General features: G+C 44.8%; 1 protein-coding gene across 2 annotated transcripts in view; it reads right to left on the bottom strand.

The window, feature by feature from the left end:
- The window catches only part of ZMIZ2 (zinc finger MIZ-type containing 2), a 141099-nt gene extending 136384 nt beyond the window's left edge, over nt 1-4715 (bottom strand). For both annotated transcript variants that reach the window (XM_061593399.1, XM_061593398.1), the window contains exon 1: nt 4245-4715. The gene's annotated coding sequence lies outside the window, so the exon portion shown is untranslated. The remainder of the gene's footprint in view (nt 1-4244) is intronic.
- Nucleotides 4716-20478: the final 15763 nt, after the last annotated feature.

Here is a 20478-nt window from a genome sequence, read left to right as displayed (position 1 = left end):
TGAATCATTTTATTCAGTGGAATTTATCTTATGCAGTTTTACTCAGAAGTATGTCTCCAATGGGGCTTATATACCCATCCTGGATTGCAGCCACAGTGTAGTCATGAACTTGGGAAGTCATAGAACTGATTATTTATCTTATTTTAATAAAACACCACATACACACAAGTACAAAGCCCTACACAAGAGAGAAGACTAATAAAGGTGACCGCGTATCCCCTTTCCAGATTGTTGTAGCAAATTTATTTTACTTTGCTAATTATTTTACTTTTGCTAATCATCTTTGTATTTTGGATCCAGTATTAGCATCGATAGATTTATGTGTAGTAAAAGAAAAGCAAGAAAGACCATGTAAGAGAGAGAGAGAGAGAGAAAATTCCCTTTAAGACACACGTTACAGATGTGGGAATGGGAACAGCTAAAAGACACCAATCTTCATAACACAAGTCTAATGCATGCAACCTGTAAAGGCTTTCAAAGTTGGTCCATCAACTGCATGCATAGGACTGTCCTAGCAAAACAAACACGTCTATCTTCACCCTCTTAAACATACCAGCAGGCAAAAGCAACTTCAAAACCAGTCTTTAGCCTGATCCGAAAGTTAATACCAAGTATCAGAATGGGGCACGTGTTTTAAATGTATGGTGTATGTGCAGCCTGAATGGGCAGAGACAGCTCAGGAGGGACCATCATGCTGGAGAAAGCAGTGTCCAGATTCAGGAGTGGAAGTTATGGCCATGTGGAGAATGGCATATAACTCAGCGACTGATTACATACTTTACATGCATAAAGTTTCCATGTTCAATTCCCAGCATGTCCAGTTAAAAGGGTCTCGGGTAAAAAGAGAGTTGGGAAAGGCTGCTGCTTGAGGCCTTGGAAAGGCACTGCCAATTAGTGTAGACAACTCTGGGCTAAATGGGCCAAAAGTGCCATTCACACCATACATTTATTTAAAACACATTACTTTCCCAAAAGAATCCTGGGAACTGTAGTTTACCCTTCACAGAGCTACAATTCTCAGCACCCTTAACAAATGACAGTTCCCAGGATTCTTTGGGGGAAGCCACGTGCTTTAAATATATGGTGTGGGTGTGATCTAACGCAGCAAAGTACCAGCCACTTCTCTCACCCATCCTTTGCCCAACTTGACTGCCTCATCAACTGCAACAATATTGATTGAAACCAATCCAGTGGGGACCCCTTTAGCTGTCCGAACCAAATGCAAAGCCTACAATAGTTTCTGCAAGGATTGTGCGCAGGCAATAACCCCTTTGTAATCAAGCACAGTGAAAAAGTGATTAAGGGAAAAGGAAGCAGATCACGTGGGCTCAGCCCCTCTTCAAATTCTTCCACATGTAGGTGGCCAAACACTGAAAAGCCCTAGGCACAGCACTAGGCTTTATAAACCAGCAGCATGGTAAAAGAAAACAATGTGCCCAAGAGACAAGAGCAGGGGACAGGTAAGACGAGCTTTGCAGACCAACCCAACCAGCCAAACTTCTGCTGAGTGTTCCCTGCTCTGCGATGACACTGGTTCATTCAAACTTTCATGAAGTCTTGGTGCTTAATATATATTGAGACTCAAGCAACTGAATGGGGCTACTTACTTTTCCTTCCTCCTATGGCTACTCAACCAGAGGAGAAAAGAGGAAACACCACCTCTCTTTGGCAATAGTCTCTGCTCTATATCCCATTCCTGGACTGAGGTGGCTGCACGTCAGGGCCTTTTTTATTGTGACACTCGGATTGTAGGATTCTCTGCATTGGTTTTGCCTGATGCTCCAGGGAAGGGGTGTTGCTCAGTGGCAGAGCATCTGCTTTGCTTTCAAAAGGTCTCCGGTTCAATCCCTGGCATCTCTAGGTAGTACTGGGAAACACCCATGCCTAAAACTCTGAAGAGCTGCAGCCAATCAGGGTAGACCAGAGATAGCCAAAGTGGTGTCTTCCATATGAACAACAACAGTCAACATCCCTGACCACTGGCCAGGCTGGCTGGGACAGATGAGAGCGGAAGTCCAACATTAGGAGGGCACCACATTAGCTACCCCTAAAGCGGGTAACACTGAGCTAGTTGGACGAATGGTCTGATTCGGCATAAGATAGCTTTCCACGGCCTAGATCAAAACACTGGTTTTTAGACATATGTGTTTGACCTGGCTGGATGTTGTGCATTGAGCCCTCCTCTCTCTCTCTCTCTCTCTTTGTCTCTCTGTACTGGCACTGCTGAAGTTTTTATTTTATTCTCCTTTCATTCATTTGGCTTTATTTATTTATTGTTTTGTATCAAGTTTCTCTCTCCCACCACCTTTGACCTTTAGCCACCTCGCATGTTTAGTCAAGGCAGAGACTATTACATGTTTTACAGCACAATCCTACACTTGTCTACACAGAACTAAGTCCCACTGAATTCAACAGGATTTACTCCCAGGAAAGTGTAAATAGAATCACAACATTGATAAATAAAATAAGTAAGAGTAAAGAACCCTCCTACACCTTCTGATAGTCTGGGGGGGTTCCCTGCTCAGACACTGGTGCTTGCAGGCTGCACGCTGATCCAGTCAATCCCAAATTCAGGTAAACCTGGGAAATATTCTGTCCCAGACAGATTAGCAATGCCTAGAGAACCCAAAGGAGAGGAGATAGTATGCTTCTGAATACCAGTTGCTGGAAACTGCAGGAGAGAAGAGTGCTGTGGTGCTCAGGCTTCCCACTGGAGCATCTGGTTCTCACTGTGAAAACAGGAAATTGGACTATATGGGCCACTGGCCTGATCCACCAGGCTCTTCTTATGTTCCAAAGGCCAAGATGAGTTGAGCAACTGGCAATGGAGAGAAGAGATGCTCTCCTCCACCCCACCTTTGCTGTATGTATCCACCCAGGCGGATAAAATAAAAATGAAAAGATACCAGAAAACAAGAGCAGTGTCAGCAGACAGCTGGCATCAGCTGGAGACCTATCCCTCCATGCCAGCAGACCAAGATAGCTGCACAAATCAAGAGAACCGTGGAATCCCACACTTGTGTTGAAACCAAAAGGCAGAACTTTTTTTTTTTTTTTTTGCTTAACAGGATATAAAAACACCATCCAGCTACCAGAAGAGTAGATCAGAACTGTGTAAGTATCCTAACACGGCAGATTTATCTTGTGGCTTGGCACCTTTCCCTTCGCTACTGTGGACTCAGCTACCTGGGGTGCCTCAAAAGAGCTAAATATGTGGGGAATCTACAAAACTGACACCCTCACACATTTGTAAGTTTCTAGCTTGAAAACCCTCAGCCTTTCACCCACCACAGATGACTGAAACAGGGCATGAGACTTCCACAAGATCAGTCAGCTACTGGAGAACGAAGGTCACTGGATAAAACTCCTTCCAACTCCTCGGTAATATCTGATCTTCTCATCCTATTCTTTGGAGTCGGAATTTTCAGACACAAACTGTAAAGAAGAATTTGAACAGGCACTTTCTCTAGGGGCGGACGCTCCTTGACATTTAAATTCGCCCACCAGCAGTGCAAAAGACTGGGGGAAGAGAGGAAGCGGCACTACTTCCCAAGTACCAAAGTGTCTCTCCTAAAAAAGTAATAAAAACCTCCAAAGGTGAGGGGCCACCTCATTCTCAGTTTCAGTGGCCAAGGACTGGCATCTCTGCCTGCAGAAACATCAAGCAATTCTACCAGAACCTCCACAGTGCACAGGAACCGACAGCTGGTCAGGCAGCAGGTGCTCCTTGCAACAGCCCGGCTCAGCCTCGTAACACCCCCCTCCCCAGGTGCCCACATTTCCCATGGCAGGTGCCACATCGTGCCCACATCTCCCCATGGCATCAGTTTCTGTTGCCATAGAAATCCACTCCCCCCCCCTTTCGACACTTTAACCAATAACATTAACAAGAACAATGATAGTATTTTTACATTATTTTCAGAACAAAACAAATAGCAGCCTGGCTGGAGTGAGTGCCCCAAGAATTTGGTAATTTCTCCCTCTCCCTCTCTACCCACCAAACCCTCCCAGTCACCGGCACGGATAAAACTAGAGGTAGATCCAGGAGCACCCAGCAAAGCCACCGATGCAAACATCACAACAGCAGGGAGAGAGCATTCTCAGTGAAACAGCACGAGGGATTAAAACACACACACACTCCTCCCTCTCTGGGGAACATCACCCCCCCCCCAAAAAAAACCGCTTCAGCCAAGAACCCAACCGATCCACCTTGCTTTCTCCCCTATCTTCCAGTCACCACCAACCTCCAAAGCAGGAGCTCGCGGCTGCCCAGCAGGCAGACCGTAGCCACGTTAAAATGGCCTTTCCTCGCCTTTCTCCTCTGTCTCTCCGTGCCTCTTTTCCTGGCTTGGAGGGAGGAGGGCTCCGATGAGCCGCCGCCGCCGCTCCCCCTTCTTCTTCTTTCGTTTCCTTCTGGTGGTGGCTTTTTAAAATGCTAATAACGATCATTACAGATCTTGCTGTCCTTGCTCCATCGTGGCCGCTTTGCTGTGGCTGGCGAGGATGCGGGGGTCTTCCACGGGCGACGATTGTGTGGAACTAACAAAGCCCCCCCTCTTCCCTTCCCCCCGCCCCAGTGCAGGCGGCTTCTGCTGCTGTTGGCTGCTTGCTACTGCTGTTGCTGCTACTGAAGCCACAAACCTACAAGCGAACCGCAGCTCTCCACCTCCATTCTGCCTGTGCTTTCACCTCGCAGCTCCAATTGCACAATAGAGCCCCAGCAGCCTCATCAATATTCATTGCCCTCCTCCTCCTCCGACACTTAGACTAGAGCAATGGAGCTCCTATCTCGCGGTTCGAGAGGAGGAGGAGGAAGAGAAAAGGAGACCTTGCATTGCATTTTTGCATGTTCTAGGAGCACGCGTGTGAAGGGGAGATTTCCGGGGCTGGAGGGGGGAGGGGATGCCTGTGTGGGGCAAGCTTGCAGCAGGAGCAAACTCTTGCCGTGATTTGGGGGGAGATGTGTTATTCTTGAGAGAATCAGACAAAGAAAGGTGGGGGTAGCTCGCCCTCTTCCTCACTGTCTCCATGATCATTGTAGCCACCCCGCGTTCTGCAACGACGAAGGTTGCAATCCTACGGACATTTAAGTCTCCTTGAAATCAGTGAACGCCGATTGCATGGCTGGCTGTGTTATTCTGTTGCTCTGCACTGTGCCACTCCAAAGGCGGGTGGACAGGCTGGTGGTGAAGCAAGCGGGGAATGAGCCTGAGCGGGCGGTTCTCTCTCTGCCCCCCTCCCCGGCAGCTGTAAGCCCACTGACCACCTGGTCAGCGAGAGGTTTCATCACAACGAGCAGGAGAGGTTGCAGCCTTGCAGAGATCGGATGATCAGCCAGACTCTCAGGCATTGAGCCGAGTGGCCGCCGCGATGACGAAGGTGAGAGATGGGAACTCCCCGTTGAAAGCTCACCGCAGCTATGAATGTACATCACCTAGAAAGCCACACACGGAACATCTCAGGAGGGCTACCTACCTACCTCGGAGGGTACTCGTGCCATTAAAGCCAGGCAGCCCTCTCTCTCAGGTACCTCACTTGATTCAGAGATAATAGATAACACTACTGACCTGCCTTACAGGTTTGTTGTAAGAGCAACTCTTGATAACCAGTGAGGTTCTCACAACACTTCATATTCAAAATCTCAGTACTGTAGTTTATTTCACACTTTTTTTTCATGTATACCCCACCTTTCATCCAAGGAGTTCAAGATGACTCCGCAGTTTGTCTTCACAACAACCCTGTGAGGAATGTTAGGCCGAGCGATCATGCCTTGCCCAAGACCACCCAGTGTACTTATTGGATGAACGGGTTTTGAACCGAGGTGCCCAGCTCTCTTAATCCGTGACCACTCATACATTTACAATTTTATCCCATCATTTTTCTAAGGACATCAGAGAAGTGTCCATGGTGTCTCTTATCTTAATGTCACAACAACCCTGCAAGGTAGGTTAGGCTTAGAGATAGCAACATGCCCAAGGTTACTCAGCAAGGATTTGAAGAATGGGTGTGGGTGTTAATCTATCCTACCTTTCTTCCGTGATGGAAAGCAGGTGAGGCTCCCATTGCCAAGTGGACCTCATCTGGAAGACTGGATCTAGATGGGCTTGGCTTAGCTTCCACACGCTTGCTGTATCGGATACCTTCAGACCATGCCCTCCTGGGACTGTGCAGCTATATCCATATATGACTGCATCCTGCTAGGATCCAGAGCCTTCTTGAATTTTGCTGTTTAGTTGTTTTCCGGATCAACTGTGCTGCCAAGTATGGTTATGTATATCACTGTACATAATATTATTATACACACAGACAGCATATGAAGCAGACTCATCCCTCCACCCCACCACTATCTTAACTGATCCAGAGCACCTGGAGGGTCTTGCTCCAGACCAGGGGTGTAGTCGTCCAGGGTCACAAGGGGTTGTAGACCCATTGTTATTTTGGAGCAGGGTCCCAGCCAGGTCCCTTTACATGAGCCAATCAGCATGAAAAGGGAGTGCATTAGCCACTGAGAAGAATTCTTGTCCTTCAGTGCTAATTGGAACCAATCAGAGTGAAAGGTGGTGAGTCAGCCACTGAGAAGACTCTTCTCAGTAACTAACACAACCCTCCCCTTTCATGCTGATTGGCTCCTAGGGACATCTGTTGTACTGGACTGTGGACTCACAAGATGACAGGGAGCGCAGGGGAGGTGAGGGAAAGTGGAAAATGGGGCATGGCTATGAGTGGGTGTGGCATAACTATCAGGAAGGGACCCTGGACTTCTGAATTTGCCACTAAACTACTGCTGCAGACACCAGTGACAACCAAAATGATGAACACAGTCTCCCTGCATATATTAAGCTTGTTGTGTAACTATATTCAAACAATGCTTGCAGTGCTCACAAAATATGAAGGGCTTTTATTACACTATGACAGCCTTCCCCAAATTGGTGCTCTCCCGATGTTGCTGGACTCCACCTCCCATCAGCTCAAGCCAGCATGGCCAATGGTCAGAAATGATGGGATTTGTCGTCCAGCAACATCAGGAGAGCCACATCAGCTGTATACTAATAACGTTCTCTGAGCATGGATCTTTCTGTAGCCAATATGGCCCCATCCACACACAAGAGAGAAGTATCAGGAATCTTGGGGAAACCCCACAGTTTGCAGAAGTACAAAAGTACAAGACATAATTAGAGAGGGAAAACCCTAAGATGGGAACCCCCCCAAATAGCTCAGTGACCACTGAGCATGTTCAGTGGGCACAAAATGCGGACTGCCTATTGAGGGAGAAACAGAAAACTGGGGAAGGAGAACATAATGGAGTATCCTGGGAAAGGACATAGCTGGCTGAGATCCTACCAAGAACATGCCACACTGCAACATTTTGTTGCAGGTCCCATATGTATTACTATTATCCTGGCTGACTATTGGCATGATTCAGTAATAAGCAAGATGGGGGTGAGGGGCTTGATCTGAAGGCACATGATGGGTCTGGGCACTGTCTGCATGGCAGATCACCTGGGAATGCCTCTTCCCCTACCACAGACATTTATAGAAGGAAATCACGATATAAATGTATATGTAAGTTTCAATCTTGAAACTGGATGTGTCTTCATTTCCAAGTGGTACACAAATGGAAGCTAAAGGTTTAATGATTGTAAGTGATGATATATGACTGGGATATATAGCATATTTGATTGAGAAGTTGGCATGATGATGCACTACCTCACAGGCCAGCAATCTGCGGCTCAGGGACCACATGTAGCTTCCTGGTTTATTTCATGCAGCCCCAATGCTTTTTTTCTGAGGCTACTTTCTGGTACGGAGTATCAGCACTACGTTTCAGAGCAGCAACAGAGAAGCCTTTTCAGTCCAGCAAGCTAGATCATTATCTCCTCCCACTCCATGGGTCAATTTTGACAGGTGTTTGGGACCACCCAACTGTCAATCACCTGACATCATCATACAGCAAGAAGGGTTCAATCCTGCTTTGGGCAGGCTTTGGTTGCGCAAGGGAGTTCCTTGCGGGGAGCTCCGTCACACACCTGAATAGAGTGGGACTGAATCCCCTACCCATCAACCTATGCTCAGTGAGTTCTGTGTGTTCAGTTCTGCTTCCTGCCCGCTTCAGGTGCTAAAGGCTTCAGCTACTGGCACCTCATTTTTTTAATTATTATTATTTTATTTTTTTACAAAACAAGCTCTGTGAAACCCCCAGTGCCTCCTGAAGCTTATCCATTCTTCCATCCCATCAGAGTTCCTATTTATTTTGGGTTTTTTTCCTGGCTTTTAAACATTTGTTAAAAATACATTCTTTTGGATGTTTTTTAAAATCCTGGTTGTATGGTTTGGGGAAAGACATATATATCCTCCTCTGCCCATTCACCTCATCTACGTGAGAAAAAGTTGATAAGCTTCTGCTGCACAAATGTGTGTGGCAGCCTAAAGTCAGAAAGAAATTTCTTTCACTGCTTTTCATATGGGAAAAATTATGTTCATACTTATTTGAGAGTAACCAAGGGGGTTAGACTTGATGGCCTTATAGGCCCCTTCCAACTCTACAATTCTATGATTCTATGAAACCTAGCGGGTCTAACTTCTGCATAGGATTATGAATTCTGATCTGAGATAGCCATGGTGAAAATTGACACAGGATGGTTTTTATTCCAGATTAGTTAATCCAGAACTGTTTTTTCTCAGGCTCTGCCCATCGTCAGTTCTGGCTCCACACACCCCACCCCCATCCCTGCTGGTATGAGACCCTTGACAAATTTCCTCTGAGGGAATACGGCCCTTGCCAGAAAAACTGTTACCTACCACTGCACTACCTATACAAACTCATTGTAGTTTCAGTGAACTTACTGGCTGAACAAGTAATGTAAAAGAAACTGTGGTGGTTTTACCTCCCACACACGCTGACAAATACAAATTTTCCCCCAGAACAAAAAAAGAAGCTGTGTGATTTTTATTTTTTTTTGCAGCCTGTGGCAAAAACCCTGTCCAGATTAACAAGTCTAAAGGAAATTAATGAGTCTTGGGGTCCCAACCTGAATTTAGGAGACCGAAGTTCCAGTAACATCCTTGCCTTGAACTCATTGTGTCACTATATTTCATCCTCAGTTCCCCCATAAATCGTATGGGACTGGCTTTACGGAGTAGATGTGAGAGAAAGCTAAAGATTGCAAAGCACTTTCACCTTGCAAACTGAAAGTGGTACAATGGCAAATACTGGTAAACAGGCCTGGCCTCAGCTACTCAGCATAGTGGAGCCTACAACAGCTGACTCTGGCCTCCTCAGATTTGGTTTTTTATTCCCTCCTCCAGGGGAAAAATACTCAGGGATGGTGTGAAGCAAGGCCAGTAAGGAGTGTGACCTTGGGAGAGTCCCAAGGGTCAGAAATAATGGCCAAGAGGGCCACATTTGGCTCCCAGGGCTGAGGTTCCCCACCCCTGTTGTATATTACAGCCACAGACTTTAACCACCTCATCCTAAATCACTGCCTCATTGATTTCAGCACAGCTGAATTCTCTGGAGGCTTTTCATTTTCTCCGGAGATGGCTTTTGGAACAGCACGAGCATGTACTTTCAAAGGCAATTCCCCTTTCTTACCCCCCCCACACGTAATTGGTGTTGAAATTCTTTGCGAAAGGGCTGTAGCTCAGTGGCAGAGCTCAGCTTTGCACACAGAAGGTCCCAGGTTCAATCCCCGGCATCTCCAGGTAGGATCGGGAATGTCCCCTGCCCGAAACTCTGGAGAGCCTTTGCCAGTCAGCATACAAAATACAGAGCTAAATGCACCATTGGTCTGACTCAGTATACATCAGTTTCACATATTCTAAGTCCTAACTGCTGAACCTTCTTCCGTCCTTAGAATATATGTAGGAGAGAGTCAAAAGCTAGACATCTGGAGTGTTTTTTTTTCTTCCCTCACCCCCCAATCCCTTGCCACAGAAAATTAAATGGCCACTTAAAAAAAAACTATATTCATGGACACCTACCCTCTCATAGTGACTAGCCTCCAGTCCCTAGGGGACATGATAAAAGTATACAAAATTATGCATGGGGTGGAGAAAGTGGAGATTTTTTTCTTCTCCCTCTCACATAATACTAGAACTCGTGGACATCCAAGGAAGCTGAATGTTGGAAGATTCAAGACAAGCAACAGGAAGTACCTCTTCACATAGTGCATGATTACTGTGGAATTTGATCTCACAAGGTGGAGTGATGGCCATCCACCTGGATGGCTTTAAAAGAGGATTAGGCAAATTCCTGGAGGATATCAAAGATTACTAGCCCACTGTCTGGGCTATGTGCTGCCTCCACTGTCAGCGGCAGTAAGCCTCTGAATAACGGTTGCTGGGAATCACAAGTGGGGAGAGTGCTATTGTGCTCGGATCCTGCAGGCTTCCCACAGGCATCTGGTAGGCCACAGTGAGAACCAGGGTTTTGGACTAGATGGGCGATTGGCCTGATCCAGCAGAGATAGTCATATGTTCTTACTGTCAACTAGTTTGCTGGCCCAGAACTTTGTGGTGAAGGACCCTAAGCTAAGGGGACACCTGAGGATGAGCACCAATGCAGAAAAGGCACAATCTAAATACAGTGATCAGTGGTGAAGTGCAGGAGCTCATAACAATGTCCCCCATGGCCATGTCTCAAAGGAGAGACCAAAGCTGCAGGCAGCTGTGTTGATCCACATATGCATACATTCAAAGACCGGCAGCACACAGCAAATAATTAAATAACAAATTTATGAGGATCAGCTGACAGATTTGGAATAGATGTTCACAGAACTCATAAAACACACACTGATCTTTAACAAAAAAAAATCTTTCAGCTGGCTCTTTAGCTTTTAATTAGAAATGCAATCCATCTTGCAAAGAAGTATCAAACCATTTAAACTGCTAGTATGAAGTAGGAGCCCCATCAAAGGAAAGATCCAGTCTCAACTTGATTATTTTCCTCTTTCTCTGACATCCTCTATGCTGATCTGTCACAAGCAACAGGAAAACTTGAAAGCTTCCTCATCACCTCATTCATCTGCCAGAGCAAGATAGGTATGTCATGTCATCTGCTCTGAAACAAAGTCCCAGAATAGTGTGTTTTCTGTTACCCATTAAGCAGCAGTTCTATAGAGTCAGGACAGAGTGCCAGTACTTATTTCACAGGAGGGATGACGACGTCATCTCCTGGGGTACTATTTGCCAATCCGCTGCATGCCAAATATATACCTTTTGCACAGAGCGAAGTGCACCAAATAAACTAAGCAGAGGAAGAGGGAGTTTACATGCCGCGCATGATTAACGGTTAAACTACCATTTTTATTCTGAAAAATTCCAAAGTCCCTTTATTACAACCAATTCAAATGTCAGAAAATAGCGAGCAAGATTTTGAGTCCACCAAAAACTCTTCATCAGGCTGAATATGAAGCAAAGTGGGAGGTGGAGGGAAGTGAGAGAACAGCTGACTTGGTGTTGAAGCCACAGAGTCCAGTGAAGGCTGATGCATTAGGGCAAATGTGGCACTGCCCCACCAAGGTCCATCTGCCCTCAGCCAGCCCTCACCTGCCTGTCCAGGGAGTGGATTCCGACTTATGGCGACCCTATGAATAGGGTTTTCATGAGGCTGAGAGGCAGTGACTGGCCCAAGGTCACCCAGTGAGATTCATGGCTATGTGGGGATTCAAACCCTGGTCTCCCAGGTCGTAGTCCAATAGGGAGGAGGATGTGGACAAAACCTGAATTAGCTCCTGCTATCATTGCTGCCAGTTCCAGCTCTGCCTGCCGCTGGCTCTGGCTCCACCTACTGTTGGCCTCCCTGCCTTTCACCCTGCCAGTCCCAAAGGGCACGTCTCCATTGACAAGGTCAGAGCAGACCCACTGAAATTAATGGATCTAGGTTAGCCATGTCTTATTAATTTCAATGGGTCTACTCTGACTAGCTTTGAATACAACCCATAATATTTTTGTTGGTTAAAAAAAATCATGTTTGTTGTGTCTTAGAAGGCATGTGGCTATTAGCCGATGGACGCAGGTCCATTATGGTGAATGGGGCGCTGTCCCATCAACCTCAGTCAGCCCCCGCCTACCTGCCTTCCTACTTAAGAATGACTCCAGGAGGGGACAAAGGCCTGTCAGCTTCTTCCTCTCTAGTCTCAATGACCGGAAGACTGAGTGAAAAGAAACACTCTCTTTCCAGTGTTGGAGTGCACATATCCCATAAGGGACTGCTTCCCTTCCATTCACTGATGGGCAGTTGTTCTAGTGCTGGACAATAAGGGCACTACACAGGGAAAGCCCTTGGCATCTTCATGATATCTTCACTCTAATCCTGTAGTAGCTGGTTCAGGTCTCCATAGCAGTGGCATGGTGGTAAATTCTGAAGTGCAGGTGCTCGTCAAGGCAATACTAACGGAGGCTAGTAGGGCAGACAGTAGGGAGCCCCAAACAGTAGGTGGGGCCAGAGCCAATGATAGGTGGAACCAACTAATTGCAGCTTTGTTCCCATCCTCTTGCCTGCTGAGTTCTACAAGGGCAACATTGACAGTGAGACTACAGAGTATACTTGGGTATACTGCAGGGCTGTGGAGTCGGAAGCAATTTTGGGTGGAGTCGGAGTCGGTAGAAATGTACTGACTCCGACTTCAAAATAAATTTTGATTGACAATTTTTTAAAAATATAAATTCAAAATGTCAAAGAAGCTTCCCATGAAGTCAGCTATAGTTGAGCATTTCACCATAACTCAAGATGGAAAACATTTTGTGTGTCAGTGTATGACACAGGACCCAGATGAAGACAAATGCTGTGATGCCAAGATCAGCGCATATTCAGGCAGCGATAAAAATGCTCCTACGAGAGCTTCCAATTTAAAAAGACATTTACAGCCCTTTCCAGGGCTGTGGAGTCGGAAGCAATTTTGGGTGGAGTCGGAGTCGGACAGTAGAAAAATAGAGGAATTGGAGTCGAAGGTTTGGCGTACCGATTCCACAGCCCTGGTATACTGGCAGCCAGCCTTTTTTTATATATGTGATGGATGTGATTTCAGCTTCCATTTTGTTTTGGTTTTTATACATGATTTTAATGTTTGTATTGTCTGTGAGTCTCTTTGGGGGAGGGTTGCTGTCTGTGAAGAAAGCAGCTAGTAAATGCAATTAACAACAACACATCAAATTAAAAGTTCATGGCTTGACAAGAGTATCGTTACATGGGGCACAATGTCCTTGTTGGTAGATGTACCTTCTTTTTTCTTTATAAAAAGGTGCAACAAGAGACGCAGGGCCACTGTCAGCTCAGCTTTTGGCTCCTCTCCTTCACACCCTTTGTTCACTCCACAGGCCATACCCCCTCCCCAGCCAAGCTCTTTCCTCAGGTGTGTGTGTGTGTAGAAACTATTCTACTCTACAAAGATAGAAATTAATATTCATTGCTCCACACACTTTTGGGCACTGCTGATCTGTAACAAGCAACAGGAAAACTCAAACACCTCCTCATCACCTCATTCATCTGCCAGAGCTAAATAGATCTGTCTTGTCATCTGCTCTGAAACGAAGTCCCAGAATGGTGCATGTGGCACCTGGGAGGTTGTGCAGAAGCAAATGTCACTCTCAGACTGAAAAAGGTTCTCTTTGTAGATGCTTTCCTGCTATTAAAGCCGAGTAGCTTCTTAGATAAGCAGATGTGGGCTGAACCATTAACCTTGAAAACAAGCAAACCCACAGACAATCTGTTCTTAACCGTAAGGGTACCTTGTTGGAGTTTAGAGCAGGGGTGGGGAACTTGGTGCCCTTTAGATTTGTTGGACTACAGCTCCCATCATCTCTGATCACTGGTCATCTTGGCTGGGGCTGATGGGAATTGGGAGTCCAACAACATTGGGCCACAGACTTCCCACCTGTTTTAGAGAGATGGTGTATAGAGCAGATGTGGAGAACCTTTGCCGCCCCTCTAGATGTTGCTGAATTATAACTTCCATAATCCCTGACCATTGGCCATGCTTCCTGAGGCTGATGATAGTTATAGTTCAGCAATGTCTGGAGAGCCAAAGGTTCTCCACACCTGATATAGAGGGTGGATGGTCAGTAAATAAATAAATCAAACATGTAGCTAACTTGATATGTTTCAGAACTAAGAATGAAACAGAGCTTGCAGGGCTCACAGCATTAATTAACCTGGCTACGGCTGAGCATTCAGGAAGCCCCCATCCCAGCCTGGGGAGAGAATCTAGTGATGGAGTACTGGATCTGGCAGGATCCTGATAGTCACCCTCTACTGGATGAGAAAATGACCAAGCCCTAAGATATGACTGCATCTGTTCAGATTTGTTAGAAACTCAAGCATTCCTTAGACTACAATGTCTATCCAATGAAATGAAAAGAAAACCTGATCAACAAGGCCAGACTGGTACCTAGGAACAACCTACTAAAGGACAGGCCAAGAAGAGAAAATCATACACCATCACTTATTGTAATTTAGCTCACAATTAAAACCACTCAAATGAATCATTAATGATCTACAGCCCATCCTGGACAATGACATTTCCTAATCTGAAGCCTTGGCTGGCCAGCTGTTGCTTGCTTACAGACAGCAACCCCTTCTCCCAAGCACCTGCTCACCACCACCACCAGGCCATATACCAGTGATATGGATCACAGAGACCAGACCCTGTGGCAGGCCCAGATGCCAACTCTGTCCTCATGTCTTCTCTGGCAACACAATAAGAACCTAATAATCTCATCCACGACATCAGGGATTCATTTTCCTACAACACCTTCCAACATGATACACGCCATTATCGGCCAACAATGCCCTTCTGCATTCTGTGTAAGACAAACAAGCCAGTCTCTACACCAGTGGTTCCCAAACTTCTGTTCCCATGGACCACTTGAAAAATGCTGATGATATGGACAGACCACTTAATGACTTTTTCCGCCTGTTGTAGCAATTGTAATGTATTGGGCTAGGTGCTGTATAATAGTATTTTTATTGCTTCTTTTATTTCTTATATTGCATTTTATTGTACTACAATTTGCATCCCATAGAATTCAAATTGTAATATGCTAAAACACAATATAAGAAATTATATAATCAAACATACCATTAAAAATAATATGGATATTTAATGTGGGCATGTCATGGACCATCTGAATGAAGCTCACAAACCACTGGTGGTTCACAGACCATTCTGGGAACCCTTGCTCTACAGAAAAGAATAAACGGATGTAAATCTGACATCAGAAATGGCAATATTGAAAAACCAATGGGGGCACATTTTAACCTCCCAGAACGTTCTACGGATGAACTGCAAAGCAGAGACTGCAACATAAAAATAACTGAATTACAGTACATCAAGAGAGTCAGTGGTATCACTTGAAGATTGAATTGACACCATGGAATTTTTATCGCACTGCATGTGTTAATTGGCTTACCATGCCAGGATATCTGTGTTACCAGCACAACAGTTTGTTATGAATGACCACATTTAATTTTGTAATTATCATAGCTGACCTTTTTTGCATCTCATTTCCCTCTGACTTCACTGTTTATAATCCCAGCCATGTATATATTTACTTGCAATTGACATTAACGCTTCATACATCTGATGAAGTGGGCTGTAGTTCACAAACGTTTATGCCACAATACATTTGTTAGTCTCTAAAATGCCACAAGATTGTTTGGCCTGTTCAGTGTGTTTCCTATTCCCAACTGCAAGGTACCCTTGGGTTGTGTATCTTTAAAGGGTTTTTCCTGAATGATTCTATGTCCCTAAATGAAAGGTACTGGCTTTAAGATGGAGGTTCTTTAAAGTGGGGCACAAGCAAAGTTCATACCTTCACCTTCCCCCTAGGGCAGAGAAGATTTCTAGTACTGGAACAAATTTCAATACGTTTGGGAAAAGGGCGGAATATAGTCTTAGGGCTACCTACGTACCACTTGGGTTTAGCTGATGGAGTCAGGATTCATTTTTTGCTTTTGAAACACCTATATAATAAATAAATAATAATAATGTAAAGTGATTTTCATTGCTTTTATATATGCAATTGTTTTATATATGTTTTATTGAATTGTGAAATCACTTCAAGATGCTTTACTGAAGCAATTCATAAACAAAATTATGATGATGTTAACAATAACAGCCATTTCAGAAAATGTTCCCTAACCTAACAAATACAACATTGGATATGTGCTAACTTTTCTCCTATCATGCCCACATTTCCGTTGTTGCCAGGATTGGACACCCACCTTCCCATCTGTTCTGAACAGAAGAGAGGTGTAAAGAGCGTCTGTGTGTGCAGCGGTGGTTGATGTAGGAGTCATTGATGTTTCAGATGTACCAGTCATTCTGCATTATGCCTCCCCCCAGCAGCCATTTTGTGACTGGTGCCCACTTTCTCAAAATCCAAATGTGCCCATTAGGGATGGGGTTTGCTATCTGATTCCATTCCGTTTTTCAATTCATCATATGGGCTGCCAGTTCCTATTTGCTATAAATTGTGTTCTGCTAGTTATTGCGATTTCCAGTTCTCCCTTTTCTTTATTTTTTTCTGAAAAATTATGTAATTTTCTGTTATTCCTTATGCTTCTGTATAGTAATATAATATGTACAGCAGCAGCAGATTATAAAATTACATAAATAACTACATAATTGTTATGGATTTTTAAAAAGAAATTATGTTGTCGCTAACAGCCACGAACGCACACAAAGAGTGGGAACCTGTTTGACGATGAGACGAATTTGCGGATTATCCCAGAATTTGGAACCAAATCTGGTTTTGCGAATACTGTATTCTACATCATCCATAGTGCCCATTGGCCCAAAAAAAGGTTGGCAATCCCTGGGGCCTGCAGAAATAATTCAATCTGATTTTTCTTTTTCTTCCCGGTTGATTGAATTATGGGCCTTTTAAAGACATTTTATACTTTACTTTTCTTCCAATGAACTTTAGGGGGTGCACTCCACCCTACATCTTATCCTTACAACAACCCTGTGAGATAGGTTGGGCTGAGAGTCACTGGCTCAAGTTCACTCCGTGAGTGGAGACTTAAGCCCACAACACTACAGGCCTAGTTTAATACTCCTATTTCCCCTTTGATGTTGTTGGACTACAGCTCCCATCATCCCTGACCATTGGCCATGCTGGTTAGGGCTGATCGGCGTTGAAGTCCAACAACATCTGGAGGGACAGTGGTTTCCCACCCTTGGTCTAGGAGGATCAGTTCACAAAACATGTGAGGAGTTCTCCCTCACTGGAGAACTTCAAGCAGGGGTTGGGCAACCAGCCCTGGATTTCCTGTACTGAACTGAGAGTAACTTAGAGTAGATGACCTACAAGGCTCCCTCCAAAAGGCTGTAGCTCAATGGTAGAGCGTCTACTTTGAATGCAGAAAGTCCCAGGTTCAATCCCTGGAATTTCAAGGTCACATCATTGGTCACACTCACACCATACATTTAAAGCACATTCAACTCACATGGCTTCCTCCAAAGAATACTGGGAACTGTCGTTTGTTAAGGGTACTGGAAATTGTAGCTCTATGAAGGGTAAACTGTTGTTCCCAGGACTCTTTGGGAGAGGCCATGTGCTTAAAATGTGCTTGAAATGTATGTTGTGGATGTGATCTACAAGCTCAAAGCACACTACATTTTCAGGTGCACACATAAAGGTCACAATTAATCACACTTGTTTCACGTCCTTCCACTAATGATCTCAGGGTGGTAAACATGGATGTGGATTACCCCACTTTGTCTTCACAACAAGCCTGTAATGTAGGTAGTCATCAGTGGATTCATAGCTGAGTGGGGATTTTTGAACACTCATCTCCCCAAGCAAAAATCTGTCACTCTGACCACTACAGCAAGTGTGTTGCAATGTAATGTATGAAACAGGTCTAAGTTGCTTGTCTTGAGCCTTTTCTAGCAATTAACACACCCAGTACAAACATGACTTTATCGAAACTAAAACTTATGCATGAAGAGTAGACCCTTCTCTTTCTCTCTCTTTTCTGAAACCCAAAGAAGTCAATACCAAAATATCAATATTCAGGGGTGGGGAACATTTTTCAATCCAAGGACCACATTTTCTTCTGGGCAACCTTCCTGGGGCCATGTATCAGTGTTGGGTGGGGTCAGAGGCAAAACTAGACAAGAGAAATGAATGTGAATTTTACCTTGGTACAGTAAGCTTGTTTCTACCCACACTTCTCTGTCTTCCATCCAGGGAAGCAAGCAACATTATCAGAATTCAAGGCATGTCCCAGCCAGGGAAAAAGGACATGCCTTCCCCCAATGAATCATGGAAACCGCAGTGCTGGGAAATGTATCTCTGTGAGAGGTAAACTACAATCCCCAGGATTCTTTGGGGGAAGTTGTGTGCTTTAAATGAATGTTGTGTATGCAGTCAAAGAAAATTTTCAGACACCCCCCCCCCCACAAAAAGAAAAAGGTGTTCTGTGAACTTTTCGCTCAGGCTCTAGTTCCACCTGACTGATCCCTCCTCTTGAAAAGTCAGATCCCTGAGCAGGGCCTCTGGTTGATCTGGATTTCTAAGTGCCACTGGCAACCTCGGCGTATGCATCCTTGGTTTTTCCTATTTCCAGAAAAACTGGTTACAACAAAGGCTCCTTTCTTCAGTTCAGTGGCTTCTTAATCTGCTCACTGCCATGCACTTATGGGACACAAATTGCACAGAGAGAGCACCAGGCCAGGGAAAAGAGAGCGCTCTAGTACCTGGACAGATGGTATACCAAATATACTGTTGCATGCTGAATGCAAAGTCATGAGGAATGCAAAGATTCCTTTGCCCTTTCTGGTATCTTAGGTAGACAATACACTTGCAAATGACTGCACATTCCTCTGTCTGAAACCCCACCCATCCACGCACTGGTTTTCCTTGCATCACTGTCAGAGGCCCACTCAGAGGAAATGATGCCCACCAATTTCTCCTGAGAAATGAAGAATGACATAGGAAGTTCTCCAGTTTGCCAGTTTTATACATATCCCAGAATTGGAAAAGCTTAGCCTTCTGAGCGAAACAGATGTTAAAGGTGCAGGAGCCTCACCTGGGGAATTTTTTTAAAAAAATGCCAGGCTGCTTAGTACAGGCACTTGAACTGTTTTGCTTGAAGCCAAATCCAGACACAAAATTGGGTACTTCTATGAAGATGTTATTTTAATATCCCAAGCCAAACAAACTGCTATTCAGCACAGTGTTAAGTTAGTGTAGATATAAAGGTTCGCAAATAAGTGATGGCTAGTTGACATATATAAATATATATATGTTGTCTAAAGGCAAGATGTTATTTACAAGTCATTTTACTGGCTACGTTTCCTTTTGTACAAAACCAACAAACATAAACAACTGCTTTTGCCAGCAAAAAACAGACATTAGATTGGGATCCATTCCAGAACACACACAGGCACACAACTCAATTTCCCCTCCTGCCCCACTGTGAACATACGAGCTCCTCAGAGAAGTTATGAATTAGCTAAAGTCTGATGTATACTTTCAAAATCAGGATTTATTGAGTGTGCGCATGTGTGAAACCTATACTCTCTAAATCAGGGGTTGGCAACATGCAATGGTGCTGGTATCCTTGAAGTCTTCCTCTGGCACCCACAAAACCTCCCCTCCCTGTCTCATTGGTGATGAGGGTGATCATCTTTCTCCTTTGAAAAGTACCTAGAACTGAAGGAGGAAGTTGGAAGAGTGACACTCTTTTTTGCTTCCTCTTTCAGCTCTATGTGCTTTCCAAGTCTCAGATTAATTCTACAGGAGTCAACTTTTACCCAGATCCCTTGGAAAAGTGTCCACGTGTGCTTTCTCTTTTTATGTCTCTTGGGGAGGCCAATCTGGGGAGGAAGGAGAGAAGGAACCAGATGGGTTGGTGCCCATGGCACTTGCTCAAAAATCCAAATGTGCCCACGGTTGGCGACCCCTGCTCTAAATGATATGAAGGGATCTTGTTCCTTTTGAACTTCCTATTAATCTGAACTGGCTTTCAATGTTTTTTTGTCAAACAGATTCACACCTTGCCTGGATTATACAGGCTGTCAAAGGAGGCCTAGTGGGTGTTCCTTAATCCCTTAGGGGAATAGGCCAGCTAACATTCATTTCTGTCAGCAGGCCACACCTAACTAAAGTCTGAGCCGTCTAATAGCCATTGAAATAAGCTACATATATGTGTGTTACAAAGATCAGCTCTTCATACAGATGAAACAATATACTACCTTTCATGCAACCTAATCCTACAAACATTTACTCAGATGTAAGTCTATGGCATTTACTCCCAGGTAAGCATGCACAGGATTGCAGCTTCAATGTATTACTACTACAAAATTAGCAAACCCAGATTATTGACAGGCCTGAGCAAACCACTCAGGGCACTTCTTGTGATACGCCTACAACAAACTACACATCTTGAGCAGGGCCAGCTCAGTGCATTTTGCTGCCCGAGGCATAAGACAAGAAGATCCCCCTGCCCCCAGCTCCACAGAGAGAATA

The sequence above is a fragment of the Rhineura floridana genome, chromosome 12 (genome assembly GCF_030035675.1).
Source record: "Rhineura floridana isolate rRhiFlo1 chromosome 12, rRhiFlo1.hap2, whole genome shotgun sequence".
NCBI lineage: Eukaryota > Metazoa > Chordata > Lepidosauria > Squamata > Rhineuridae > Rhineura > Rhineura floridana.
This window is presented reverse-complemented; position numbering and strand designations above follow the sequence as displayed.